This window comes from Pelobates fuscus, chromosome 3 (genome assembly GCF_036172605.1).
Source record: "Pelobates fuscus isolate aPelFus1 chromosome 3, aPelFus1.pri, whole genome shotgun sequence".
NCBI lineage: Eukaryota > Metazoa > Chordata > Amphibia > Anura > Pelobatidae > Pelobates > Pelobates fuscus.
In genome coordinates, this window is record NC_086319.1 from 358,043,800 (window position 1) to 358,059,775 (window position 15,976).

A 15,976-nucleotide genomic window follows, 5' to 3' on the forward strand; every position below is an offset into this window, starting at 1 on the left:
ATTAAAGGGACACTATAGTCACCAGAACAACTAAAGCTTATTGAATTTGTTCTGGTGAGTCCAATCATTACCCTCAGGCTTTTTGCTGTAAACACTGTCTTTTCAGAGAAAATGCAGTGTTTACATTACAGCCTAGTGATAACTTTACTGGCCACTCCTCAGATGGCTGTTAGAGATCCTTCCTGGGTCATGGCTGCCTAAAATGCATCCACACATTCATTATCTCCTCCCTCTGCATGCAGACACTGAACTTTCCTCATAGAGATTCATTGATTCAATTCATCTCTATGAGGAGATGCTGATTGGCCAGGGCTGTGTTTGAATCATGCTGGCTCTGCCCCTGATCTGCCTCTTTGTCAGTCTCAGCCAATCCTATGGAGAAGCACTGTGATTGGATCAGGCTACCACTTCTGATGATGTCAGCAGACTGCTTGTTTTTCTGAGGCAAACAGCATGTAGAGTTACAGCTTCAGGCTTGAATACAGTAAGATTTTGCTATATTTATGGAGGCATGAGGAGCCCAGGGGGGCTAGATGGTGGTTTTAACACTATAGGGTCAGGAATACATGTTTGTGTTCCTAACCCTATAGTGATCCTTTAAGGCGACTTGGCAATATTTAAAACTCTGAGAGGGTGACTGGATAACAAAAATTTCTCAGAGGGCAAAATGTTGCCGGGTCAGTCTACTAGCTTAATAAACAATTCTTCCAGGACAATTTGGAGTGAGGATTTTTAATTTGTTGTTCTTGGCTATCACTCCTTGATATTTCAAGGGACCACAATGGGCCTTTTATCTGTGTGCAAAATTGGAAGCGACCTTACCCCTTGACTTAAAGCCTACGACAGATAATCTGAGGGAAAAGTTGTAGTCCACTGAAAATGGTACCCTATATATAACTGCAGTGCAACATAAGCTTTATGAATTCTAGCCAATCAGATTATCAGATTTTTGCCATGAAAATCCAGTAAAAACCACCCTATACCTGCCTCTACCTAAACTACCCCACTTGACCCCACTGTTCACTAATGTCCAGCAATGGACAGTTACAGCCCTAGGTATAATGCTAGTGCCAGCGTTAATTTTGGCGGCAAATTTCAACTTAGTTTTAGTCATAGTCTTTTGACTAAAAATCCATTTTAGTTTTAGTCGTATTTTACTAATCTGAATTGTTTTAGTTTTAGTCGACTAAATCTCCTATAGATTTTAGTTGACTAAATCTCCAATAGATTAAAGTCGACTACATCTCCAGTAGATTATAGTCGACTAAATCTACTGGAGATTTTAATACTGTGGCGGACACCCCGATGGGAAGAGGGGTTTCGCCGCCAGCGATGTTCTTTACACCCAATCTGAGTAGAGCTGCAATAATCCTGGAAGCCATAAGACGAGGCTCTTTGTTGAGGGTAAAACTGGAACTGCTTTAATGGGAGCCACAACTGGCCTTTTATGCAAGTCCCCATGCAAGGTGTTTCTGGTGACACATTCCAGGGGCATTTCCCACTGGACCTGAGAGGGGACAGCAACATAAGCACACACATAATTACATTACCTCTCAGGTCCAGGACAAGCATAATACAAAAATACAGCAAAATACATATTTAACAGTGCGATATCCCTTTAAGTACTACATCCCCGGATAGCCTAGGTCTGCGTGCCCATCCCGAAAGCGCTCAGATTCCACAAACGCAGCCGAAACACCACTGGGGTATAGTTTAGACCGACCGCACACGAGGCGCCTGCCCAAAATAGTTCCATGAAATCAGGCTATGCAGTCGGTCTCTCGGGAATAATGAATACATAATATTGATAAACAAATAACCGTTCGTGCATATGTTCACAGAGTATCTCTGGTTTGAGAGATGTTTCCACCAAATGCCGCTTTGTTCGTATGAATAATATCGAACCGATTGGAATATGGAAGTCTCAGCGGTGTTCGCGCCGTCAAGTGTCCGATTTTAGTTCCATACACTCGACGACCAAACACCACTGTCTGTGTTCGTGTTCCAAGATGGACGCTGTCATGTGTTCGCACATACGAACGACGACGACCCAGCCAACCGCTTAGAATGTTGAGGTGCTTGCGGTTACAGAGGGGTTAGCAAAGGTTAAGAGGGTCAACAAGCAGCACACTCCGCATATGGGTGGTATTCGGTATTCGGTATTCGAACTGGGCAAAGTGAACATATGTGTTGGATGTATTTTACCGAACAAACAGGCAAAGGGAACAAAGAGCTGTAAAATCTAGTAGGCTTAAATAAAGCCTATATCTGTCTCCTTTGCCCCTTCCCAGCCCCTCTGTGTCTTTCTGTGTCCTCACAGAGTCTCTAGGTGTCTCTCTCCCAAGCCCTGGTCTGTCTCTTTTGCACCTTCCACAGCCCTTCTTTGCAGTGTTAATTTTGACAGACTATGACTAAAACTAAATTTCAATTTAGTTTTAGTCATAGTCTTTTGACTAAAAAGCCATTTTAGTTTTAGTCGTATTTAGTCATCTGAATTGTTTTAGTTTTAGTCTAGCTTTAGTCGAATAAATCCCAAAAATGTTAGTCGACTAAAATCTGACTAAAATTGTTAGTCGACAAAATTAACACTGGCCTGCGCTTTGCAATCACTGTCATCTAACTTTTCATCAAGCTTCTGTAAGCCCTCCCCTTCTAACCCCATCCAGACTTTCTGTGGCTGTCCAATCACAGACTTCCCAATGCAGCTCAGTTAGATGTCTTTGTAATATGTTATGCAGGTACTCTGGGCAATTGTAGCATGATCTGTTAATTTCTAAAAGGGCCACTTTTATTGAAATTTGTTCTTTTTGTAAAATGAATAAAGAGGACACATTCTTCACACAGAAAGCACTTCAGCAAGCTAAAGTGATTTTGGGCTCTGGAATGCCCCTTTAACCCCTTAAGGACCAAACTTCTGGAATAAAAGGGAATCATTACATGTCACAAATGTCATGTGTCCTTAAGGGGTTAAAGGTAAATAACATTAACTTAATGGTGCAATTTTAGCGCATACATCATGCCCCTGCATACTCACTGATCAATGCCCTGCGATTTAGAAGTTAAATCACTTTTATTTCAGTTTATGCAGCCCCTGGTTGTGACTCATACAGCCTGAATACAATTTTTTGTTTAAAATGTTCAATCAGATGTTAACTTACTTTAGATGTGTTTATCTGCTGCTCTCTAAATTGAACTTTAACCATAAACAAGAGGCACTAGCAGGCTAATTTTTAGTTTGTTTAGCAGGATATTAACAGAGCATAAGAAATTCTAAATTAAACAGACTGTGCAAGAAAGTTTAAACATCAGATCTACCGGAATTTTTAAGAAGGCTGTGTAAGTCACGTACAGGGAGGTGTGACCAAGGCTGCATAAACAAAGTGATTTGACTACTAAATGGCAGATAATTGAATAGTGAGACTGCAGGAGGCTGATCGATACACCAAAACTATGTCATTAAAAAAGTTGTTTGGTGAATATAGTATTGTTGTTATAGTGTTGTGCTGTATAAAACATGTCATGGTATTATCAAAGACTTGTTTATTCTCCTCCTGAGTTATCAGACACCTATGTCCTATATTCCACAGGCAAGTTCAGCAAGACTCTTTAACTTTATGTGAGCCTTATTTCAATGGGAAAGCTTTCTTCGGCATGCTTGAGGAGGAAAAGCTGCGGTTACAAAGCTAATCTGTAACATACGTGATACAAAGCCCCTATTTTTCATAATTCCTGGGATGGCATCATTTCCTGATAATATTTATAATAACATCCATGAGCTCTTGATAGAGCTTTATCAGTGGACCTCTGAGCAAGCGTTATCTATCATCTTGTATTCATTGTATGAACATGGTCTGTCTGTCCCCCATATGATAATTTATACAATGGTTCCTCGAGTGGTGGGAAATGAGCATTGCAGGAAAAATAATCTAAAGGAAAAAAAGCTAAATTAGGTGTCGTATCAATTCTGAAGAATCACCCACACATGGTGATCATGACATTTGCACAGACGTTATTCGGCATGTGCTTAAACTTTTATATAAACCTTTGTACAGACGATATTCGTCATGCACTATAACCTTAAACTGAATAAGACACGGACACAGTTAACTCTGTTGGAGTATAAAGTCCACAGCTTTTATTAATTAAATTATTAATTAAATTATCATAAATTAACATAATTTAGGGTCATTGTCCAACTATACATTAAATTACTATACCCCCCACACAGTACCCCTGACAATGACCCTACCAATTGAACAATATATAACAAATAACAATTCACTTGAAACACGGCCTACCAAAGAGGCCCCACATCATATTGTTAACTGTAGGGGTGTACCTCAGACACCCCTACACCCACAGGTTCGTCGCCACCGAAGAGCTAGAACCAACCAGTCCTTAATTCCATCAGGCCTACACCTCGGCCTGTCCAGTCCAAACTCTACGCCAAATTCCAATTTCTACTATGCCCTGTTCCGCCGCTGTGACTGAAACGGAACTGCTAAACCTAGGGAGGGTGGGTGGGACAATTTACAGGTAAGAAAGGCTCTGGTTAAAATGGCCCCTATTCTAAAATGGCTGCTCTTTATACTCCCTGTCTCCGCCCCCAAGCTCCATTAAACTAATCCAACCCCCAAACACTAGCACCTGCCCACTTCCTGGCTCTGTCAAGGCCCACTCCTCCTACTGCGTTGTTCCATGGGCTTCATGACATTTGCACAGACGTTATTCGGCATGTGCTTAAACTTTTATATAAACCTTTGTACAGACGATATTCGTCATGCACTATAACCTTAAACTGAATAAGACACGGACACAGTTAACTCTGTTGGAGTATAAAGTCCACAGCTTTTATTAATTAAATTATTAATTAAATTATCATAAATTAACATAATTTAGGGTCATTGTCCAACTATACATTAAATTACTATACCCCCCACACAGTACCCCTGACAATGACCCTACCAATTGAACAATATATAACAAATAACAATTCACTTGAAACACGGCCTACCAAAGAGGCCCCACATCATATTGTTAACTGTAGGGGTGTACCTCAGACACCCCTACACCCACAGGTTCGTCGCCACCGAAGAGCTAGAACCAACCAGTCCTTAATTCCATCAGGCCTACACCTCGGCCTGTCCAGTCCAAACTCTACGCCAAATTCCAATTTCTACTATGCCCTGTTCCGCCACAGCACATGGCTTGACCTCCTTAAGCGCATGTGCGACCCCCACCACACCTAAACAGGGCCTGCTCAATACCTTCGTGGAACCCAAGGTTCAACAAGTCGTTCCCCACATCTGACAGGTGTACACCGTCCCTCCTGAAATACCCAGGTAACATGCCCTCCAACTCTCTGTGACGCACCACTACGCCCCCAGAACGTCTAATGAAAACTGACATCATCGTATTCACCTTACCCCTCGATCGAGCTATTGCAGCCGGGTCCCTGGCGTGCCGCCACGCAAAACGCGGAACCATTTCAGACCACACCACCACCACGCCAGGAACCAGCTCCCTCAGCCGATCTACATCCCTTTTCATCCTTCTCACCAATTCCCTTTGTGGAATCCCACCTAGGTCGTTCCCTCCTCCATGAATCAATACCACATCCGGGACCAACCCTCCAACCACTTTCTGAAACAAGAAATTACACAAACTCTGCCAACTTGCTCCCCTGAAACCAAACCAACATAGAGTCACTCGTTCCAAAGGAAAGCCCAGCTGTGATCCGCTTCTGCGAACTGCGGCCCTCTTCTCCGCCCAGTACACATACGAGTGGCCCAGCAACCAAACTTTCAAACCTGAAAAGAGACAAAGTTAGTGGCAGAAAAAGGCAACGTCCCCATCCCCAGATACTTGCACCCTAGCAATTACACCAACATATCAGGCCTTACATACGAGCGGAATCGCACGGACTCCCACCTCCCAATTTGCTTGATCTTCTCGTCCCCCAGACCTAAACGCGCAGCCTCCGTCGCTGCCCCAATGCGAAAGGAGTGCGTCCCAAATTGACTCGGCTCCAAACCCATTCTCTGCAGACCCATTCGAAACATCCGTAGAAACTGAAATCTCGACAACGCTGAACCATCGGCGTGTAAAAAGAAACAACTCTTACCTTCTGGCCGCACCTCACAGTACCTTTTGCCACAAGCCACCGGGCAAGCCTCTGATCCTGGCAACTCATACAGTACCACCGCACGGCCCTTGCCGTACACGTCCGTTTTAGACCGGCGCAGCCATATCTGCACCTGATCAATACCCACGACCACGTCCTTGAACATCAAACCGCCGTTCCCCAACTTGTTGGCACTCACCAGCTCACTAATGCGAAAAGCCCCAAAAAACGCCCAGACAAACGCCCCGGAAAATAGTGTCACTTCGAAAGGGGAATTACACAGATCAATCAACACACTTAACAGGTTTTGCAAAACCGAAAACGACACCGGTCGCCTCGGGTCCGCGAGCTTCTTACCCTTCTTAAAGCCCTTCAAAGCCTGGCGTATTAGAAAATTCTTCGTAATGTCCTCCCACCCGTTGAACTTGAACAAAAACGCCATGGCGGACATGCACCTATCCATCACGGCCGGCGACGCTTGTTTAGCAAACAAGCGACACAGTACCCACAACAGCACGTCCACCCTCTGCCCTTGCGAACTGTCACCCCCTACCTGCTGTACCGCCTCGTCCCATTCTTTCCACACCTTGACATAGCCAGACCACGTGCTCGGCGCAAGAGAATTCTTTATACACTCCCCAAGCATGCGGTCCCGAGCTGCCACATCTCGCCAGGGCAAGCCTGCCCCTGTGCCAAAGCTTCCGGCGCCGCTTCCCGAAATCGTTCCCACTGAAAACGAGAAAGCGCATCAGCTACCACATTCAACATACCAGGGATGTGCCTAGCCCTAAACACCAAATTAGAAGACATACAAAGAAGGACAAAACGCCGCAGCAAACACAAAACAGGGGGGGACGACGCCGACAAACTATTGATCGCCTGTACGACCGCCATGTTATCTGAGTGAAATATAATATGCTTGTTGGATAACACCCGTCCCCACAAACTCACCGCTACCACTACTGGGAATAGCTCCAGAAACGCCAGATTTTTAATCAGCGAGCTTTGCCTCCAGGCCTCCGGCCATGGCTCAGCGCACCAGTGACCCCCCAGGTAAGCCCCAAAGCCTACGCTACCAGAAGCGTCGGTGTATAAACTAACAACCTCCCCTGATGCCGCCGGCTCTCGAAAAATCACCGTTCCATTAAAATCCCGCAAGAACCGGTCCCACACCATTAAATCTGCCTTCATATCCGCCGAAACCCTAATGTAATGCGACGGCAGCCGCACCTTACTCGTAGCTTGCGCGAGGCGCCTACAGAAAACCCTCCCCATGGGTATGACCCGGCACGCGAAATTAAGGCTCCCCACCAGCGATTGGAGCCCTCGCAGTGTCACTTTCTTGGCCCTCCCTACCGTGGCCACCAGCTCCCGCAGCCGTGACAATTTGTCCCCCGGTAACCTGCATTCCCATTTACAGGAGTCAATTTCTAAGCCCAAAAAACTAAGGCACGTCGTAGGCCCCACCGTCTTGTCCTCCGCCAAGGGAACCCCTACTTTATGCGCCACCCACTGAAACACGTCCAATATCTGTTTACAGCGGTCCGAATCCCTCGGGCCCACGCAAAGAAAATCATCTAGGTAATGCACCACCGCACCCTCTGCCGATTCCGTCCGCACAACCCACTCCAAGAAGGTACTAAACTTCTCGAAATAGGCGCACGAGATCGAACACCCCATAGGCAGGCACAGATCAACAAAATATTCCCCTTCAAAACAACACCCGAGCAGATGATGGCAGTCCGGGTGTATCGGGAGCAGTCGAAATGCCGCTTCCACATCCACCTTTGCCATCAGAGCACCATGCCCCAGCCTCCGAACCAACTCGACTGCCTTGTCAAATGACGTATAAGAGACGGAGCTAAGAGCCGTGTCGATGTCATCATTCACCGAAGCCCCTTTTGGGTACGATAAATGGTGAATCAACCTGAATTTGCCTGCCTCCTTCTTGGGGACCACGCCCAACGGGGATATTCGCAAATCGGGCAATGGCGGTGCCGAGAACGGCCCTGCCATCCTCCCCAGTTGCACTTCCTTACTTAGCTTGTCCCTCACCACCTCTGGGTGTTCCCGCACTGACTTAAGATTCCCACATAACGTACCAGGTCCCCTAACTACGTAGGGAATAAAGAACCCTTCCCGAAAACCCCGCCACAAGAAAATAGCATCTTCCCTGTTAACGTATTGCCTTAGCCAAGGCAACATCGCGTCTATTTTCACCGGAGACGCTCCCAACGGGAGCTGCGGTGGCTGCCGCCCCTGCGGGCCCGCTTCCCCCGCCAGACTTACCCTTTTTGAAACAACGGTTGACACCGTGGGACCCCCCGCAGCCTGAGCATTCGTGCCGGAACCTGCAGTTATTTCCCCATTTGCAATGTCCTTCGTTGAACATCCAACAGAAACCTTTCTTTTGCCCAGCCGACCCGGCCCCTGAGGCCGTGCCGGCTGCCCCAGGAAAGGGCGCCGCCTTCTGGGCCATCATAAGGCGCATCCATAACGGCAGGTCCATTTGGTCCCACCGCATGCTCGCATTCGCTGCCAGCCGCTGACGAAATTGTTCGTCGTACCTCCACCAAGCCAAACCTCCGTAGGTCCGGTACGCGTCACCTATCCCGTCCAAATAACAAAATAGTTCTGAGCAACGCCCCGGCGCCTTCTCCCCGATTACGCTAGCTAGAATGCAGAAGGCCCTCAACCAATTCCCAAAGGTCTTAGGTATCTTGCGATACCTCCGCCTTTTCTCCTCTTCCTCCTTTTTAGCATCCTTCTTATCCTCCTCCTTCAAGTCTAAAAACTCCTCTAGGGGAAGGAGGGAAAATATCTCCACAAACTCACCTTTCCATATCTTCTCCTTCACTTCTATTTTTAAATGACATCCGAGGGGGCCCGCGAAGGACACGTGCACATTCTGTCGCGCCGCATCCGGGACATCACCTACCTCCCGCTCTTCGCCCCCTCCTTCCAACCCAGACAAATCAGCCCCGGCTCCGGACTCACCTCCGCCATGCACGGACAGCTGTGTAACCCCGAGCCCTGTAGCTATGTCCCGGCTACTCTCTCGTGCCCACACCTTCCCGAACTGCGCAGGCGACCCCTCTTTCCCAGACCAAGAATCTAAAAATGTTCTTAAATCATTCAACAACTGTCCTGGGTGTCGTGTGTGTGAGAACTCACCACTCGAACCTCTGGCCGTAACTGGCTGCAGAGGCGCTGTCCTTCCGTCCACCTTTTCAGGCACCGGAGAATCCCGTTGTCGCCGACTCCCATCCGCCTGGACTCGCCTCGAGACCGTAGGGGTATTGCTCCGAGACCTGTAGGGAGAAGGAAATCTGGGTAGTCTGTCCTGAACCTTCCTCACCCGCCTTTCCTCCCTACGTTCCTCCCAATCCTCCTCCGCAACGCTGCGTCTCGCAGGGCGACTGCCCTCACGAGATGATCCCCTCCACCGATCACTGAGCCTCTCTCCCGGCGAACCCGATCTTCTCCGCTGACTCCTCCTCATGCTATCCCTGGAATCACGCCTCCTGCAACATGAGCCTGCTAAGCTGCACCCGCTCCGCGCAGGTGATCCTTCCCTGCTCCCTGAACTCCTTGCTCTGCTCTTCGAAATGCTGCGCCTGACGCCAGAGAAGCGTCGTTCTGCTCTCCACTCACTCCCCGAGGCCTCCCTGTCATGAAGCTGACCCTGGGAGTGGCCAGATGGGCCCTCCCGCCTACCGCTGACATCCCTAACCAGCTTAGCAGTTTGAGCACCCTGTCCCTCAACTGTCAGTGCCGAGCCTGGCCTCTCCTCGGCCGTCTGCCCCATGTCCGATTCATCTCCGCTATCCTGGCAGCCTGCCGTGTGCCCAGACCTACTCGCTTCTTGTGAGGTCCCCTTGTCCCTGCATCTGTCTCCCTGACCTGCCTCAGCCTGAGACGTCCCTGCCCTCACACTGCTGTCCTGGCCTCCCCCCACAGCTTGAGGGGCCGTCATACATCCGCCATCACCATCACACCCCTGCCCTCCAGCATTCGCACTAGTGGCTGACTCACCGGGACGTGTCCGCTTCGTGCCGCCGCTCACATGACTCCCAGCCGGCCTGGCCTCCGTCCCGGCCGTCTTCCGAGATCCGCCAGGACCGTTCCTCCTGCCAGCCGCGGAACCGCGTGGCTTAGATCCATCCGCCACCATGCGCTGTGCGGCCGTCCTCGCCAGGCCGCTGCCGCGCCCACCGGAGCGAGCCGTGCGCCTGCCTGGCTCTGTTGACCGGGCCTCACCCGGACCGTCGGTCACACCACATCCCGCCGAAGGGCTCCTCCTCCGCCGCGCTGCAGGCCCAGCGCCCGGGCTCAAACACTGAGGTGGTCTCGTCCTCCTCGCCGGTCGACGGGCCGGTACCGCAGGAGCAGGCCCGGCAGTCCCCAACTGCTGATGAAGCCAATCCAGTCCTCTGTCCTTCACAGCTGCCCGAACACCATCCAGGATCTCATCTAGCGACGCCATAATCCTGCAGAAACGACAAAGAAAAGAACCTCGCCGACCTGACACAATTTACAGGTAAGAAAGGCTCTGGTTAAAATGGCCCCTATTCTAAAATGGCTGCTCTTTATACTCCCTGTCTCCGCCCCCAAGCTCCATTAAACTAATCCAACCCCCAAACACTAGCACCTGCCCACTTCCTGGCTCTGTCAAGGCCCACTCCTCCTACTGCGTTGTTCCATGGGCTTCATTACACAATCTAAAGGCAGCTACATAGAAAGCAAACAGCAATTCCAAATTTTGTGCAGAGTGTGCAGTTTGCCCCACAACATCTGTGTAGAAGCGGATGTAAATTATAGTCTAATTTTGCATTCTGTAAATACATATGAGATAATGAAACGTATTCAGTATCTGATTTTGATGCAAGTAAGGTGCTCTTAATTTGTGATTCACATACTCAAAGCCAGTCAGTTTACAAGCAAAATAAATGATGTGATGATTTATGAGACCATGCTGAAAAATCCTGGCTGTTGGTGAATTGAGATAAATCCAAACACGTGTGCTGAACTCTCTACCATTCGTGTTGCATATTATCTGACATATCTGAAATAATGTACAACTGTGCATGCAACAAAGTAAACTGATTCACCTTGATACCGGAGAAACTGACGGAAGCCAAGCACAGAGAGATGGACACAGGTTTCTTCAGGAAGGAAGAGATTCTTTATTGGATCACCGATCGGGACTCAGAGGGACTAGCGTCACCAAAATACAGCAAAGTCTGAGTACTGAATACATAGAGTACATTCCTTATATAGCACTGTAGCTCCTCCCACAATTAACTACACCCACACATACCCTTAACCTATTTAATAAATAGAGTCTAAACTCATCCATCCGGTCTAACCACGTGGCTCATCTGATACAAAGGAGAGGGACGCGTAATTCCAGTTCTTACATTCCTGCACCTGGTCAGTACAGTGATAACAGTATCTTAGCTACGTGTTATTAACTAACTGATACTACAAACACATATACATACATATGCCTTGTGGCAATCTTAGCCTGCTAAACTTGTATTTTACTGGAATTACATCACATTCCCCCCTTTGATGCCTCTGATATTTCACAATTACTTGAGGCATCACTTAACCTTGGTTTGCATATACCTCAGGTTACCATGAACCAGACCAGACTTATCTTATGATGTGAATCTTTTAACACTCATCTTCCTGCATTGGTTCTCCTTGATCTAGAGCCTTATACTTATATATCGCCATTATCTGTGCAGCAGCCTTCCTCTCTGCTATACTTCCTATCAGGCTTTGCACAGACCTAACTACTAAGGGTATAAGACACGGTAGGAGTAGACACAACAGTAAAATCAGTAGGACTCCACCTACCACTGCCTTAAGCCCTCCAAACCACTCATACCAGCTACCAAACCAACTACTTGGATTGTACCCTTTCCATACCTGAGTAGGCACATGCACTAGTTTAACCATATGGCTAGTAAGCTCAGCTATTGCTTGCCCTTCGTCATCTATTTGAAGACAGCAATTGCTCAGGTTAAACTTCCCACATACACCTCCCTCTACTGCCAAAAGGTAATCCAAGGCTAATCTATTTTGGTACACTGCTGTCCTCATCCTGGTATTATGCTTCGCTAGAAGATTGAGTGCTTGTGAGGTCTCATTAGTAATAATCTCAACCACCGCCTGTAATCTTATAATACGGTTGAGCATATAAATTGGGGTTCTATAACCAAAGGTACCATCTTCTGCCCACGTGGCTGGCCCATAATAATCTATGATACGCTGGGGAGGCCATTCATTATCTTCCCAGGTGCCTATCTCTAAGGGTCCCCTTTTCTTCCTATGATTCACATCATACACTTTAACACCTAAAGTCTCACCTGTTTCAATCGGTAACAAGAAGAAGGATGGTTTGAGCATACCCAACACACATGCCCCTTCCCAGTCCTGTGGCAACTCCGAATAGGCTTTCTTACCACAGATCCAGTACAAATTTGCTGGGGCTCTCCAGGTAGATGTGATGGATAAATCAAACCACACATCCTTTAAACTGGCATATCTAGCAAACGGGTTAGATGGTTCTGAGACATTTGAAGCCGACCACCAAGTTGTATTTTTAGTATCATCATCATAAGCTTTTTGCCCTAGACAAGTTAATTCTCCTACAGAAGTATTATACATTATTCCTTTCCTTGCTATGCAAACATAACCTATGATGGAGGTCTTTAATCTCCACTCAGATTTACCTCTAACACTCAAATGATAATCGGCTTGTGTAGATATTAGTTGGTCAACTGCCTCAGAACCGGACATTACCTCCTTTGCTTCCCAAGGCCATTGGTCTCCCATGTTAGTACCTCCACACACATAGCAGTTGGTAACATTAAGACTACCGGCAATACTTTCAGCTAGGTCAATGAACAGGTTTTTAGCGTTATGGGGGATCTTATTATCTATACTCATCTCTTCATAAAAGGAATGGTATACTTGATGAGTCTGGGAGGATACCGTATCAGTCTCTATTCCTATAAACAATAATGTCCCAGGATCTAAACCCGTCCCGTATATCTGAAACCCAAATAAATTTCCATACTTATCTAGGAACTTGTCGGGGTTATTAATAAGTATATGGACTGGGTTGCATTCCATAGACTTACAAAAAGGGCGAGTCGGCAACTTAGTCACTATCATGTCTTTATCTACTGTCTGTCCCCAAGTCGCCCACCCCACACAAGACCAATATGGACAAAAGTTATAGTCTTTATTTGGGCATCTAGGACTCACATATTTATTTTTACTACTGGGACAAATATATTTATCATTAGACCCATACGTCCTCTCCCATCTAAGATCCCCACATACATTCCACGGTTTTCTACCACTTGATATCGCCTTACATGCATCAAATAGCAGAACACCCGAAGAATGTACGGATTCTAACACCGTCTTATTAATTAGGGTCCCCTGAGGATCTCCATTCCTGAGAGTCAACCAAATTGTACGAGGTTGATACTCTGGACTGAAGCACTTAGGTTCTCCTACTCCTAAATGGCACACACTATAGTCTATATTTAGGTATCTACATCTTGATACCTCTCCTTTACATTCGTATTGTGAATGCCAAATTAGGGTTTGGGAAATATGGTTACCTGTTCTCGTAGTCTTAATGCATACCTCACAGCTAGGAGTGTCGGTACCTCTACCTTCCTGAATATAAAAACACATATAAATAAACACAATCAAAAGCACATCTTTCGCCGTCATCCTCAGTCTTCGTCCGTGCGATGGAACCTCAGCTTCCAGGATGTGAGGGCTGCAGGGAATGGAGTTCTGCTCGTCTTCACAGGTGTCCCTTCGAGACTTTCCTGGCTTATACACTATGTGTTGGTAAGCGGACAGGCTTTATTATGGCCTTCTCACTCACACCTGTAACAATAAAATTTGTAATCCACAATAATTCCTCGTTACTCCGACTGAGTAGTGCGTTTCAACCGGATCTTGCAGGGATTCTCTGGATCTGCTGTAATTTGCCAAGAATCGACTGCTGCTGGTTTAACCCTGGAGTGATGTATCCACGGAGTTACTTCGGCTACTTTTATCGCTGTAGGGGTAGACAAAAGAACAACATAAGGACCTCTCCACTTGGGCCCTAACGGTACATTATTCCACTCTTTAATCCACACTTGGTCTCCTGGATGATAACTATGAACAGGGGGATAAATATTCACAGGTAATCTATCTTGTACCCATTTCTGTACCTCCTCCATAGTCTTACCCAACTCTACAACCTGCTGCCGGGTAATTCCTTCTCCCAACTGACTCAAGTCCCCCCTTAAGTTACCAAGTACGGGAGGTGGTCGCCCATACATGATTTCAAAAGGAGAGAGGCCCATCCTTCTGGTAGGGGTACTGCGGATTCGCAATAAAGCTATGGGTAAGAGAACGTTCCACTTAAGTTGGGTTTCCTGACACATTTTAGCCAACTGGTTCTTTATAGTTCTATTCATTCTCTCTACCTTACCAGAACTCTGGGGTCTATATGCAGTATGAAGCCTCCACTTTATACCAAGCATATGAGTCAGTTGTTGTAGGCACTGATGAACAAAAGCTGGACCATTGTCCGATCCTATAGAACAGGGTAGTCCATATCGGGGTATTATTTCTCGTAGCAGGAATCTTACAACTTCTCCTGCTTTCTCTGTACGAGTAGGACATGCTTCTACCCAGCCTGAATAGGTGCACACAATTACCAACAGGTAACGATGTCCACCCGATTTAGGCATTACTGTAAAGTCTATTTGTAGATCGGACATGGGGAGTCCCCCCATAAACTGGACTCCTGGTGGCTTTACTGGTCCTTGTCTTGCATTATTCTTAGCACACGTTACACATCTGCGTACAATGGCCTGAGTCAAGTTGGACAATCTTGGTATGTAGAAATGTTTCCTGAGAGATTCTTCAGTACTGTCTCTCCCAGAATGTGTCCCGTTGTGATAATTTTGGACAATTTCTACCGCTAGTGATGCTGGTATGACTATTCTTCCATCTTCTAGCTGATACCACTTGTTCTCCAAATACTTTCCCGGTTCAGTCTTTAACCACTCCTCTTCTTGAGCTGTATAAACTGGAGTCCATTGGGACAGTGGAGTTGGTATAAGAGCAGCTATATGCCCCACATACTCCTGTCTTCCTGATTCAGCAGCACGCTTAGCTGCACTATCTGCCATCCGATTTCCCTTGGTTACATCACCATCTCCTCTCAGATGCGCTCGACAATGTATGATACCGACTTCTTTCGGCTCCCACACTGCTTCCAATAGTTGTAGGATTTCAGCTGCGTACTTGATTTCTTTGCCTTCTGAATTCAGTAGTCCTCTTTCTTTATACAAAGCTCCGTGGGCATGAGTGGTTAAAAACGCATACTTAGAGTCCGTATAGATATTTACTCTTAAACCTTCAGCCAATTGTAACGCTCGTGTTAGTGCTATTAATTCTGCCTTTTGTGCTGATGTTCCTTTCGCCAGTGGCCGAGCTTCTATCACCTTGTCTATTGTTGTCACTGCATATCCTGCATAGCGGATCCCTTCTTTCACATAACTACTGCCGTCGGTGTAATATTGAACATCGGGGTTCTGGATGGGAAAATCACGAAGATCTGGTCTACTTGAAAATACTTCATCCATTACTTCCAAACAATCATGTTGACTTTCAGTAGGTTGCGGCAAAAGGGTAGCTGGATTTAAGGTGTTTACAGTCTCTAAATGCACTCTTGGGTTTTCACACAACATTGCTTGATACTTGGTCATACGGCTGTTACTAAACCAATGATTTCCTTTGTAATCCAACAACGTCTGT